The 14,332-nt window shown below is 43.5% G+C and overlaps 1 pseudogene; it reads left to right on the top strand.

Annotated features, from left to right (window-relative positions):
* Positions 1-7,658: 7,658 nt before the first annotated feature.
* Positions 7,659-12,568, top strand: LOC136406618 (protein KPLCE-like; annotated as a pseudogene).
* The last annotated feature ends 1,764 nt before the right edge of the window (positions 12,569-14,332 follow it).

Here is a 14,332-nt window from a genome sequence, read left to right as displayed (position 1 = left end):
CTCCAGTGTGTCCTTCAGCAGAGCCAGAAGGCAGACAGTATGATCTTATGGGGCTCTTGGGCTCCCAGAGATCCAAGAGCCTGAGAATGATAACAGCTTCCTCTTACCTCCTGCAGAGAATCTGGGTGAGCAAACACAGCAGGACACAGGTCATTTGGTTAAAGCCTTGGCAATATGTGTCAAGTCTTCAAGGAGAAAAAATCAAATGCATCTAGAGATAGAAACTAGAGTAGTGGTTGCCTAGGGTTGGGGAGATGGCCAAAGAGTGGGAGATTTCTTTTTGGGGTAATAAAAATGTTCTAAAAAATGAGAGTGCTGATCATTGCACAACTCTATGAACATACTAAAAGCCATTGAATTGTATACATTAAATTGAGTGAATTGTATGGTATGTTAATTATATCTCAGAGCTGTTTACAAAAACCAAAGGCACTTTTTTTTTTTTTTTTTTGAATCTGGGCTAGAAGGTGCTGGGCTAGTAGCTAGGAGGGGATGGATAAGTTGAGAGAAGACAAGTGATCCTAAAAGTTGTTTTTCCTTTTCCCGATTTTTATTCTGAGTTTTTTCAAACACACAGAAAAGTTGAAAGAAGAGTAGCATGAGTGTTTCTGTACCCTCTCCTTGGATTCCATAGTTGTTAATATTTGTTACATATGCTTTATCACTGTACATAAATGCAAGGTTTTTTTTTTTTTGGTAAAGCGTTTGGCGTTAAGGTTGTAGACATCACAATTCTCCCCTACTGAATATTTCAGCATGTGTCTTCTTTTAGAAATTCTTCGATGTAATTATACCATTAGAAAATTACCAATAATTTCATAATTTATTTGATATTCATCCCTTATTCAAATTTCTAAAATTTTCCCCTGAAAATGTATTCTTATAGCCAATTATTTTTTTCAGAACCAGAACCTACTGAAGGTTTATGCCCTGCATCATTACATTTCATTATTGTTATTTTGTAGTTTTTTTTTTTTTTTTTCCTGAAGCTGGAAACGGTGAGAGACAGTCAGACAGACTCCCACATGCGCCCGGCCAGGATCCACCCGGCACGCCCACCAGGGGGCGATGCTCTGCCCCTCCGGGCCGTCGCTCTGCCACGACCAGAGCCACTCTAGCGCCTGGGGCAGAGGCCAAGGAGCCATCCCCAGCGCCCAGGCCATCTTTGCTCCAATGGAGCCTCAGCTGCAGGAGGGGAAGAGAGAGACAGACAGGAAGGGGGGGGGGATGGAGAAGCAAATGAGCGCTTCTCCTATGTGCCCTGGCTGGGAATCGAACCCGGGTCCCCCGCACGCCAGGCCGACGCTCTACCGCTGAGCCAACCAGCCAGGGCCTATTTTGTAGTTTTTTAATGTGCATATTCTCTTTCTTTATACCTATGTCCTACCTGTTGTTTTCCTTCTTCCCTCCCTCCCTCCCTCCCTTCTTTCCTTCTTCCCTCCCTCCCTCCCTCCCTTCTTTCTTTCCTTTCCTTCCTTCCTTTCATTTTTTCCTCCCTTTTCCCTTCCTTCCTTCCATCCTCTCTAGCTTTGACTCTTGAGAACCCACTGTAGAGTACTCCTCCACTTCTGGAGTTGTCTGACTGTTTTCTCCTGGTGTCATTGCCCTTGTTCTTCTACCCCCATCACAGTCACAGACTTGATGTTAGATCCAGAGTCTGCATTAAGCCTGTGCTATACATTTGTGATAGGAATGCCACATGTATAGTATGTCACATTGCATCTCATTAGGAAGCAAATCATGTCCTCCTATAGGTGAAGCTAAGTCTGGTCACTTCGTGAAGGTGGTGCCGGCCAGATTGTCCCATGTGAATTAGTAAGTGATTGGAAAGTAATCTGAGGGGTAAGTGATGCTTTGGCATTGTTTCAATATTCTTTGTCACTGTGTACATATTCCCCATATTCCCCAATAAATTTTCCTCCCTTTCCTTCCAGTGGTTTTTGGCATTCATTGTCTGACTTCTGTTATTCATTCCACATAACTTGCTGATATTTTTCAGCAAAGAAAAGCTTCTTTTCCCTAAACCCCCATCATAGGCTCATAGAATTAAAAAAATTTTAATACATTGTAATCAATTAACATCGTTCTTTCGATGTTCAAATGATCTCCCATGTCCAGTGCACAGCAGTGCACTAGAAATTACTGAGGAAAAGTCAGACATAGAAAATGAAAAACTTGGAGGAGCCCATGAACCTTTGTAATTAGCAATTCTTAGTGGGTCTCAGCAACTCACTTTATCACAGAGACTTCTGTATATGGTATACTTCTAACCAAGAATGAAGAGCTCATCACCAACCACAAAAACTCTTGTTTCACATTTCCAGGGTGCTCAAATGTGTTATAGATGAAAAATAATCAAATTATGGGATACTTATCAAGTATTATACCATTAAAATAAAACACTGATTTTAAAGAACTGGCCCATGTGATTACAGAGGCTGGCAAATCTGCCGTGGACAGCAGGCTGAAGACCCAGGGAAGAGCTGATGTTGTAGTCTGAAGACCCTTAGGCTGGAGAATTCCTTCTTGCCCTAGGGGAGGGATACCCATCTTTTGTTCTATTCAGGCCTTGAAATGAATGGTGAAGCCCACCCACATTACAGACAGAAATCTGCTTTACTCAAATCTCACTAATTTAAATGTTAATTTCATCAATAAACACCCTCACAGAAACATCCAGAATAATGTTTGACCACATATCTGAGTACTGTGGCCCACCCAAACTGACACATAATATTAATCATCATGCCCCTGATGAACTGATGTTGGAAATTCTGCTCCAGGATGCTGGAAAGTTTGTGGAAAGTCTTGAGCTAAGTTTCTGAGCAGCTACCAATGCCACCAGACACCATGTCCTCTGCTCCAAATCTTGCCCTCCCTGTTTCTTATCATTGGCCTGGGCACTGACGATGGCATTACTGGTAAATACTTCATTAGAATTCAGACTTTTGAATCAGTCATTGGATGCACTTCCTATAAGACAAATGCATTTAACTAAGATAATGCCTTTTGCAGCCCATAAAAATACCTAGTGGTTTGTGGGTGGGAGAAGGATCAAGGGACTTGTTCTGGGTTTGGAGAGCAAATTGGCCCTGTGGAGGCTCAATGCACAAGATTCCTAAATTTTTTCTTCTTTTTTATGGATCCCTAAGTCTTTAATCATCCTAGCCTTGTGGGATACTTTGAAACAATATTGGTCTCTATCTTGAGTTTCTGAATTAATTAAGAGGCTTGCCAACATTTTAAAGGCTATATGGCTGTCTTCTTTCCAAAGAGATGTTGAATTCCAAGAACCATGTAAATTTGGGGTAAGTCATCCTTAATATTGAGCTACTTTTTTGAAGAGAAAGATGAGCACTGTGAAATGGGCGTCAACTACAGCTCTGGCCCATTGTGAGTAGCTACCATTTAACTTCCAGCCAGTGGAGGGGGTTGGATCCTACAACATGCATTTTATTGTATGCCTACTAACTCCCTGGCACTGTGCTAAGGCTCTATATGTGTGTCATTTCACTTAATTTTTACAACTTCCCATGAGTTAGGAAACATCAATTATTATCTTTAAAGATAAACTGACTTTTTAAGGACATTGCACGCAGATTCTGGAGTCAGAGTGCATGGGCCGAAGTTCCTTCCCCTTTTTATGACCTCAGCAAATTACATGACCTCTTTGAGCCTCGTTTCCCACCTGTGTAAACTGGAGCTCAGGACAGAACCTGTTCTGAGTAAGGGTGAGAGGAGATAATCTATGCAAAGTGCAGAGTCTGTTGGTACCTGGTGGATAGTAGAGACTCTATAACTTCTTGTTTTACTTACTGTCATTATTAGCTCTGGTTACAGAAAAGCTGGGATTTCAATCTAGATCTTCTTGAACTCAGAGGTCCTGCTTTTCACCATCACATCATGTCACAGAACTTTATCTCTGAGTGGCAGCTAGAGATATTCCAGAGAGTATTTCTTGGTTTTTCTTCTCTATTCCCTTTTCTTATTTATTTAGAGGCAGCTTGGCAGAGAGACAGACTCTCACCCTGACTGGATCCACCCGGCAACCCGCGTCTGGGGATGATGCTCTGCCCATCTGGGACTGCTGCTTCATTGCTGGGCAGCCAAGCTATTTTAGTACCTAAAGTGAGGCCATGGAGCCATCCTCAGAGCCTGGAGCCAATTTGCTCAAACCATTTGAACCATGGCTGCTGGAGGAGCAAGGAAGAGAGAGAGAGAAAGAGAGAGAAGAAGGAAGAAGAGTGGACAAGCAGATGGTTGCCTTTCCTGTGGCCCTGACTGGGAATTGAACTAGGACTTCCACATGCCGGGCTGATGCTCTTACCACTGAGCCAACTGGCCAGGGTTCATTTCCTTTTCTTTGATTTCTCCGCCTTGTAATGTTTTCTTTCTCTTTGATTCATGGTCTATTATATTGGTGGCAATGCAGGACACTGTCTTGGCTGCTGGCATTTTGGGCTAAATAAACAATGAACTCATGGATGGTTTTATTGCTTTCCAGTAAAAGGATGCAGAAGATGACTCTGGAAGTTTGAGATGAAAAATCATGTCTCTTTCAAGTAACATTGGTTTAGAGAAGTATTGCATTTTAAATGTAAACTAAGTGTGATTCTTTAGTTCCTGGCTAGAGGATTTGTCTTCATGGCGACCACTAGGCAGGGTAGGACTTGGCTGAATCAAATCTTCTGGTTAGGTGGGGCCAGCTGTTATCACCTTGGGTTTTCTGTGGGTTAACTCCTCTCCCCTACTCCATGAATCATTGTCCACGCTCCCACTCACTTCTCTGTCCTGTATCCCTCTTGAGGCTGATGAAGCCCCCACTATGGAAGTTAATGCCCGTTACTACTTGGAGAAGAAACAACTGGCTTTGGTTTTCCTAGAAGGTGTTTGACCTCGATGAATATTGGAAGTAAAACGCTTTAGAACCAGACATGAAGAGTGAGTGAATTGGCATTTCCTCTAATTATTCTGGAGACACAGTCACTGGCTCCCTGCCACGTTCACATGTTAGGAATAGGAGAATGAAGGTAGGAGATTATGAGGTGCTCGGTTATACTTTCTCCATCCTGAGCAGCTTTCCATAGGTGACGGGCAATCCATCGGCCGAATTACAAATTTGCTTTTGAGCCTTCTAGGGTTTTCTTGGAGAAGTTAATATTTATCTGATTGTGGTGAGTTTAGCTCTTTGGGTGATCTTTTGGGGAAAAAAGGTATGATGGCTGATATCACAGTACAGGAAGTGATAAGGTCTGGGCAATTACAGCGGTGGAGGAAGAATAAATTACTTTCAGACCCAATCACAAAATTGCCATCTAGATTGTGGTTGTCAGATTTTAACCCGTGCTGATGTTGCCGTTGGGGTTGGGGAGAAACTCATCATCAATCTCAGTGGTTCTTTGACAGTTTTCAATTTCAATGGGAAGCATCATGGAAGCAAATTTGATAAAGGACTTGGCATGGAGGAAAAAGTTTCCTTTTTTCTCTTGTCAGTTTAAAAATCATCTGAGAATTTATAAATCTTGTTGGACTTAAGGTTTAAAATTTTTTGCGTATTAACTTTTTATATTGTAAGGATTTCACTCCAGAGAAAATGGCATGGCCAGGCTCTTATTTCTTCTAAAATTATTCAATCAATCAGTCAACCAATGAACAAGCTTGTTTTTACATAAACTATATGTTTACTTGGTGCATTAGTTTGCAAGGGCTGCAGTAACAAATACCAAAAACTGGGTGGCTTCAACAATAGACATTTATTTGCAGTTCAGGAGCCTGTAAGTCCAAACTCCAGGTGTCAGCGGGGCTGGTTTCTTCTGAGGGTGGTTAGAGAAGGATCTGTCCAGGCCTCTCTCCTTGGCTTGTGGATGGCTGTCTCTCCCTGTGTCTCTTCACACTGTGTTTTCTATGCCCATGTGCCCATGTTCCCAAATTCCCCTTTTTATAAGGACACCAGGTATACTGGGTTATGGCCCATCCTAATGACCCCTTTTAACTTGTTTATCTCTGTAAAGACCCTATTCCCATACAGTCACATTCTCTGGTAGGATTTTAGCATATCTTTTTAAAGAGAACACAATTCAAGCTGCAACACTTGCGATGGGTTTAGGTGGGAGTGATGAAGATCATGGAAGTTCCAGAGCCCCAACCCATGCCCTGTGATGCCAAAGTTTAATCTAATTCTAGCACCTGCCTCTGAGTATAAAGGCCTCGGGGTTGGTGTGCAGTTGACGATGGGCATTTGGCAGGTATATGAATTTTCTCCTCAAGATATAATGACTTTTAAATGAATGAAATAATAATTAGAATAACAATCCCATCAGGAAAATGGGCATATATGTATTAAATAGCTTAGGAAAGTTGCCTGACCAGGCGGTGGTGCAGTGGATAAGAACCTTGGACTGGAACCCAGGTTTGAAACCCTGAAGTCGCTGACTTCAGTGTGGGATCATCTGGTTTGAGCAACATTCACCAGCTTGAGCACAGGGTCGCTGGCTTTGAGCAATGGGTCACATGGTCTGCTGTAGCCCCCCAGTCAAGGAACACATGAGAAAGCAATCAATGAACAACTAAGGAGCTGCAACAAAGAATTGATGCTTCTCATCTGCCTCCTTTCCTGTCTGTCTCCATCTGTCCCTCTGTGTCTCTCTTTGTCTGTCACACACACATACAAAGAGGAAGCAAGTTACCTGGGACTGTTCTTTCTGTTGATGAAGCAACTGTAAATTGTGTATATTTGAGCTCTGCCAACTGGCTCTCTGTCACATCTTTTTGTTTTCTTATCCCTACTTTTTTTTTTTTAATTTAGAGAAGGGGAGATAGCAAAATAGATGCCCGAATGTTTCCTGGCTGGGATCCACCTGGCAACCATGTCTTGCGCCGGTGCTTGAATCAACTGAGCTGTTTTTAGCACCTGAGGCTGACATGCTCAGACCAACTGAACTATCCTCAGTGCCCAGGAGGTGCTTGAACCCATTAAGCCACTGGCTGCAAGAGGGGAAGAGGGAGAAAAAGGGAGAGTTGGAGGGGGAAAGAAACAGATGGTCAGTTCTCCTGTGTGCCCTGACTGGGGATTGAACTTGGGAGGTCCATATGCCAGGCTGAGCCAAACATCCAGCACTTCTTCTTCTTCTTTTTTTTTTTGATATTGAAGTATCTAACTAAGTCTCTGATAAATATCTAATTCTCTCTGAACTAATGAGAGATTTTAGGACTTTCTAATAGCTTCCAGGGAATATTAAGATGTAATTGTAGTGCCTTGATGTTTATATGACTTACAACTTTTCGGTGCTCTCAGCAATGTCGAGCCTCATTACAGGGGATGACAGAATCCACTTACCATCACTTGGACCTCAGTTGCAAGTATGCAACTGCTTACATGCTGGGGGTAAAACCCAAGTAGCAGCATAGGAAAGTCTGTTGTCTAATCCCACAAAGAGGATAGTAAGGGCCACACTGTCCTTTGTCATAGCCTTTATTCTAGAACATTCTGTATCTAGATTGTCTTCCAAAGCAACCCTTATGCTCTGTTTTAGCATCCCCAGTTGCTGTTTGTGTGTGCTGCCTGGTGTCCGGGGCAGGAGCAGTTCTGGATGAGTTGAGAAGAAAAACGACAAGACTTCTATTATAATGCACTGTTTATTATTGGATCAATATGATCGATGTCCACCTGTCAGATCTGTAACATTATCTGGGAACCAGCAGATGGAGCTGTTACAGATAGCATTCAGAGGTTTGTTTATTCTCCCAAGCACGTGTTTCCATCCTGGGGGAAATACCACTTCATTGTTAGAGTAGAGGACTTGTTTGCAGCCAGATGTTAAACATGCTTTTTCTCTTGTCCCAAGTCTGCAGAGCTAGAGCTGGTTTAGGTGGAGGGCCAAGGTTTTCATATGGAAAAGGTATGATGACAGTCTTGTGCTGCCTGCCTTAGGCCTCCTTATGGCAGGAGTGAATGTTTGCTATGCACAACTGAAAGGCCACACTTAGAATTGCAGACGTGTTTACATATGGTAGGCTACAGAGGGGAAGGGAGACTTTGTACACATGGCATCAATATTGATAGGCCTCAGAAGGATGCATATGCAGAATGCCCCTTGGGCTTTGCAGGGACTGTTTGTCCAGGAGAGCATCCAGTACTGTTCGTTCCAGCCAGACAGGAGAGATGCCTTTTACTTGTTATGGATGATGGAGGTGGGTTACTGTTCCCATCATATGATTCTGAGGATATGCAGAAAATGTAAAACATACCCATGTTCCCTTTGATATGGTAGGTGTTTATTTTCTGAGAGAATAATGAAAACTTATTAATGATTTTCAAATACATGAAAGATCACCAGCAGGAAGAGTGCGACTTTAGCTTTCCCCCTTTGGTGTAATCAGAGGGAAAGGAAATTCGTTTTGGGGCAGCATGAAGGGTGTGGAGTGACAAGGTGTTCTAACAGCAAAGGCTGATAAATATTGAAAGATGTCCCCATGGCCTTTCCCCCTAGGCTGGTTAATAAATACTGACTTTGAAAATGATGCCTGAAGAACCTCAGATTGTGTGTGAGACAGTGAGGGAGAGAAAGAACACCTCTGGCGTGGTTTATGAATTATGAGCCTTTAAAGCCCACTTACCGACTTTCCTGGGGAAAGATGGTGTGGAGTTCACCAACACCAACTACTTTTTTAAATTTTCAGAGCTTTTAAAATATGTTTTTTTTGGCCCTGGCCGGTTGGCTCAGGTAGAGCATCAGCCTGGTGTGCAGGAGTCCCAGGTTCGATTCCCGGCCAGGGCACACAGGAGAAGCGCCCATCTGCTTCTCCACCCCTCCCCCTCTCCTTCCTCTCTGTCTCTCTTCCCCTCCCGCAGCCAAGGCTCCACTGGAGCAAAGTTTGCCCGGGCACTGAGGATGGCTCTGTGGCCTCTGCCTCGGGTGCTAGAATGGCTCTGATTGTGGCAGAGCGATGCCCCAAGATAGGCAGAGCATCGCCCCGTGGTGGGCATGCCGGGTGGATCCCGGTCGGGTGCATGTGGGAGTCTGACTGCCTCCCGGTTTCCAGCTTCGGAAAAATGCACACACACACACACACACAAAGTTTTTTTTTTTTAACCCACCCTATAAATAATTAGTGGGATTTTGGACCAGATATTTATTTTATTTCCTGCTAGCCAGTAATACTTTAAGAGTAAAAGTTATATCATAACAAATCCTTGAGGAATTGGGTTTTTATGGTTATAACAATTAAAATTTAATTTAGAGATAATATAAATTTTAGTTTCAATCTGTAGTTGGAAGTAGTTCTAGACTATGTTTGCCCAAATTCTTCCAAAGTCATTATAGTGTACTAAGCATAATTGATCATTTTAATAAGTTTTCTAGGATCTTAAAATTTCTGGATTGTACAGTTTTGTAAGACAAACAGGGTGGACAGTTAGATTGTGGTCTAACATTAGGAAGCAACCAGGATTCCCTCTTGGGAGTGGGAGGATCGATTCTTTAACTCTGATCTGAGCCCGTCCAGCCCTTCGATGGACTTCCACCTTTCTCTAAGGAGTGGCATGTTGAAATTGATGGGTTCTGATTACTTTAGTTCCACTCAATTACAGTTCCACTGCAGCCATGACTATCATTCAGAATATCACTTCCCAAATAGTCTCAAAAGAAAAATGCGTTTTTTTATATTTAGATTTTTAACTTTATTATGACATTTCCTCCAAAAGATTGAAGTAAAATATTTTGAAGAAGAATGACTTTTCTAATTTGTATAAAGCCCCATATGGATAGCACAGGGTCTACATTCACACACACACACACATATATGCCTATATTCACAGCTAGTATCTCTATATAATAGCTTATATATTTTAGCCTTTTTTTACTTACCAATATATTTTAAAGATCTTTGTACATCTCTCCTTTATTCTTCTTAATGAATGCATAATATTTCAAAATATTAATACATCACAATTTATTTAACTTATCGTTTAATGAGGGACAGTAAATCTTTTACAAACTTTCACTATATTAAATTCTTTGTACCAATATTTGAACTAATACAAGACTAATTATTTAGAATATTTTCTAAGAAGAGGTATTTCTGGATTAAAAGTCTTACTTTAGTGTTTTAAATCCCACTGCTAATGTAAGGCATTTGTCTGTGCATCCATCTGTCAGTCAGTAATGGGGCTCTTGGAGAAAGTGGATCTTTAAAAGGCTGAATAATAAAATCTTCACGTGTTCTAAACATCTCATCGTAGCCTTTGAAAAGAACTTTCTTTCCTCCTTCCCATAACCAGGCGGGTCACACTCTCATTGCCCGGACCAGTGTTTATTGGCCACAGACAGTGGGCTGGGGGCATCTGCAGGAGGCAAGTATTTCTAGAAGATCCCTGACCTGGCGCTTGCCTGCGACAGTCAGTTCTACCTTATATTTTGCTGGTTGGATAAAATATGGCAAGAACTTTCACTGCCCTTTTAAGTAATTTCTTAAGTTTTCCCAAAAGGAAGAGGATATCAGGATAGTGACGGTGGGCAAAGATTCCACCAGGCTTGCACTCAGGTGAGGAGAGAGTTCTCCATCTGTGGGAAATCCTCTGGCCCAGCGGTTCTCAACCTGTGGGTCGCGACCCCGGCAGGGGTCGAACGACCAAAACACAGGGGTCGCCTAAAATGTATTTTCCGATGGCTTTAGGCGACCCCTGTGTTTTGGTCGTTCGACCCCTGCCGGGGTCGCGACCCACAGGTTGAGAACCGCTGCTCTGGCCCAAGGAGCATGGGATGGACATGACATTGCGACACTGGGGAGCAGAACAGGAGTGGGACTGAAGTGCAATTGGCGATCTGAGAAAAATGGGACCAGGCTCATATACAAGATGACAAGAAGAGCGAGGAACCCATGGGACAGGAGTTCATTGGAAAGCAGGGAACTTCTAAAAGATGGTATTGTAGCAAAAATCAGACTGTAGAGGAGGCACCAGCAAAACCACCCAAAAAGCAAAGGCAGGGACAGTATCAGGAGACAGGATGATGGCAATTTTATAATTAGGTGTGGTCTGCTTGGTTTGAGTTCACTTATCGTTAAGTCAAAGGCTGCTGCTCTCTGGTGTCCTTTATTGCCAGGCTTTCCAGCTTGGTATAGACATCATTTGTGGTGTGTGTACAAGGTAGGTGTGTGTGCGTGTGCATGCAGGTGCGTGTGTGTGCATGTGTGTGTGCAGGTGCATGTGTGTGCCTGCACAGAGAGGCATTTTCCAGGATAATTATCTTAATGCACGATTTGGATTAAGTTTGGATTCTCAAAACATAGCAATGCCCAGACAAAGGGAGAAATGGCCAGCTGACAGCTCTGACGTGCACCGCAGTCATCTTCGCTAGGGGCCGGCTTTCCAAAGTCCACAGAGTGTGTAAGGACAGCACCTGCTGGTTATGCAAGAAAACAGGTAAGGGATCCCCTCTTTTCCCCTGACATTGCATTTTTGAAACGAACACTACAGATATATTATACAGGACAAAATTCATGTTAATTTCTATGATAAACTATACCTGTCCAGGAAATTTCAAACCTGCAGCTGGCTGCTTCAAACTGTATTAGTCAAATAAACAAAAAAAATTACTTTAGGCCACTCAGAGGGGTTTGCTCCACCCAAAAAAGATGGCGACTGCAGTACTGGAGAATGATTCAGCACGGGGGTTCTGGGGGCTGTCCCCCACAGTGTCTCTCCGTGGGCCTCCAACTTTACACTCTCTTCTTGTAACTCCAGCCCTCTTAGCTCTCCCTCACAAGAGCCCCGGATTTTCAAAAGCAAAGAAAGATATGTGAACAGCAAAAGCAGGTTCAGTTCCCTCCATCTTGTTTGAAAGGTTCTGGATTGGGGGATGTGCAAAGTACCAACATTACTTCCGTGAAATGCCCAGCTCTGTACCTAACTCAAACCTGTGTGAAATGCCCAACTCCATGTCCACCTCAAACCTGTGTGAAATGCCCAACTCCATGTCCACTTCAAACATGCGTGAAGTGTCCAGTTCCCTGCCAGACGTATGTGAAGTGTCCAGCTCCATGCCAGATAACCTACGTGAAATGCCCACCTCCCTGCCAGATGTAATATGTGAAGTGCCCAGTTCCATGCCAGATGACCTACGTGAAATGCCCACCTCCCTGCCAGATGTATGTGAAGTGCCCAGCTCCAAGCCAGATGACCTACGTGAAATGCCCACCTCCCTGCCAGACGTATGTGAAGTGCCCAGTTCCATGCCAGATGACCTACGTGAAATGCCCACCTCCCTGCCAGACACAGACGTGCTATGTTCAGGGTCCTTCTCCCTGCCAGACCTACTACATTCAGGCTTCTGCAAGTGGCTCGGCCACCCAGGCCTGCGTTCCTGATCCATGATCTGCTCCCTGTTCCATCAGCCACAGCTGCCTGGCTCCCTGAACCTTCGGGGTGAGTCCCCTGAGACGCTGGGCCCAGCGGCCCCAGAGCTGCAGCTCAGGATCAGCTGGCTGCTGTGAGGGGTCTGGGTACTGCAGCCATGGGTGCTGCTGCTCTGGGTGCGGCTGTTTGGGAATTATTCCCATGAGGTCCTGAGACCCTGCATGCTGTGATCATGAGGATGACTGCTGCCTTTAAATGCAGAAAAACAGCTCTGGCCCCGAATTCACTGCCTGCCTTACCTTCTGGAATTGCACCAGCCCTGCCCCTCCCTGTTTTCCTAGTGGCGGAGAACCTCATCGGTTCATCTCTGCACTTGCTTCTTTATCAAGGCAGCCTGCCAGCGTTAGCGCAGCCCCCAAACTTTGGCAAGAATAAAGTTTGAATGCAAAAAAAAAAAAAATTACTTTAAACTCTGATTTTAATTATTTTTTTTCCACCTGGAATGTTAGGTAGGGCAACTAGACGACCTTTCTTTAATACATGTGTAACCATTGAAATGCCCTTCTCTGCCATTTTAAGGCAAAGGATACATGCATGTTTTATGGACTATTTGTGAGAATATGCACAACATCTGCTGGCTCAGGCCTGTTTCTTTACAGAAAATCAGGAGAAGACAAGCAGCCTGAGAACCTTGGAGACACCTGTTGGCTCTCAAATATTTTCTAAAGTTGGCTGGACGTTTGGTCTCCTTGCTGCTTGTCACTGAGGTCGAGTTCTCCATGAAGAGTCCGAACCTAAAGGAATGGAGTTCTCAGCCCGAAGGAATTCTCACCAGGAGCAGAGGCAACCCTTGTTTAGGGCTGCGGTCACCTGGACTAAACTGTTTCAGGCAAAAATGCTGTTTGTTTCCCACACAAACACATATAGGCAGCTTGCCATCTTGCTGAGTGGCACATAATGGCACGAAGGTGCCTGGTACAAAACCCGATTCTAGAGACTCGGAAGGCGCTTTCCATGCTGGAAACAGGAGCTGAGACACTGGCCTTCCCCTGCCCTCCACCTCCCGCAGCGAGCTGAGCACAGCGCAGAACACACACACCTGGGCGGGACAGATGGTGCCCTGGTGCTATTGTCACTTTACAGTCTAGCCGAATGGCAAGCTGAACAGTCGAGGACAGCATGTAGACTGTTGGAGTTACACAGTATTGTGTCACCCAAGAAAGGATTCCACCATCTTGATGGAGTCAAGTATGGCTCTTCATCTTAGGGGAAGTGAGGACAACTGAGCTTTTGCAGAAGCAGTATTTATATAATGACCTGTAATGGTTGATTTCCAGGGCACTGCCTGCATCACTGAATTGTTTGAGCTTCCTGGAGGACAGCTGCTGCTTGTCTGGATCTTGAATACCCATTGCTCACAGCAGTCAGAGTTGTCATCTTGCACACGTTAAGGTCATATATATACATATTTAAAATTTTTTTTTCCAAAACATGATTAATTTGCAAAATTATTTGGATAAAACAGGTCTGAATGATAAGCACACACCCTGTGTAAGAGAACTTGGGAGGCCAGCTGATGAGAAGCTCCTGGCAGGTTGTATTAATTCTTAACATGCAAAGACAGCCACATGTTGGAAGCTAATACTCTAGCAAGGCTGAAATCTATTATTATTTCAGAGTATTAGCATTGTTTGGTGTAGAATAACTTAACTGTAATGACACGTTGAGAAATCAATATGACACCAGAGCCAGTGTTCATTTTCTTAAAGATGAACTGGCTGATGGTTTTAGCAGTGTCTTAACAGAAGGAATAAGCAAATTTCAAAAGTAAATTAATCAGAAACTGATAAGCAAGTAATAGTTTTGTAGTGCATAAATGATTTTGGTTTAGCGTGAGATTATCACCATATTGTTCTAGAAATATATATTGTGGTCTTTTACTTTCAGTGAAAATTATGCTACATGTTCTGTAGTTAC

The sequence above is a fragment of the Saccopteryx leptura genome, chromosome 5 (assembly GCF_036850995.1).
Source record: "Saccopteryx leptura isolate mSacLep1 chromosome 5, mSacLep1_pri_phased_curated, whole genome shotgun sequence".
Taxonomy (NCBI): domain Eukaryota; kingdom Metazoa; phylum Chordata; class Mammalia; order Chiroptera; family Emballonuridae; genus Saccopteryx; species Saccopteryx leptura.
This window is presented reverse-complemented; position numbering and strand designations above follow the sequence as displayed.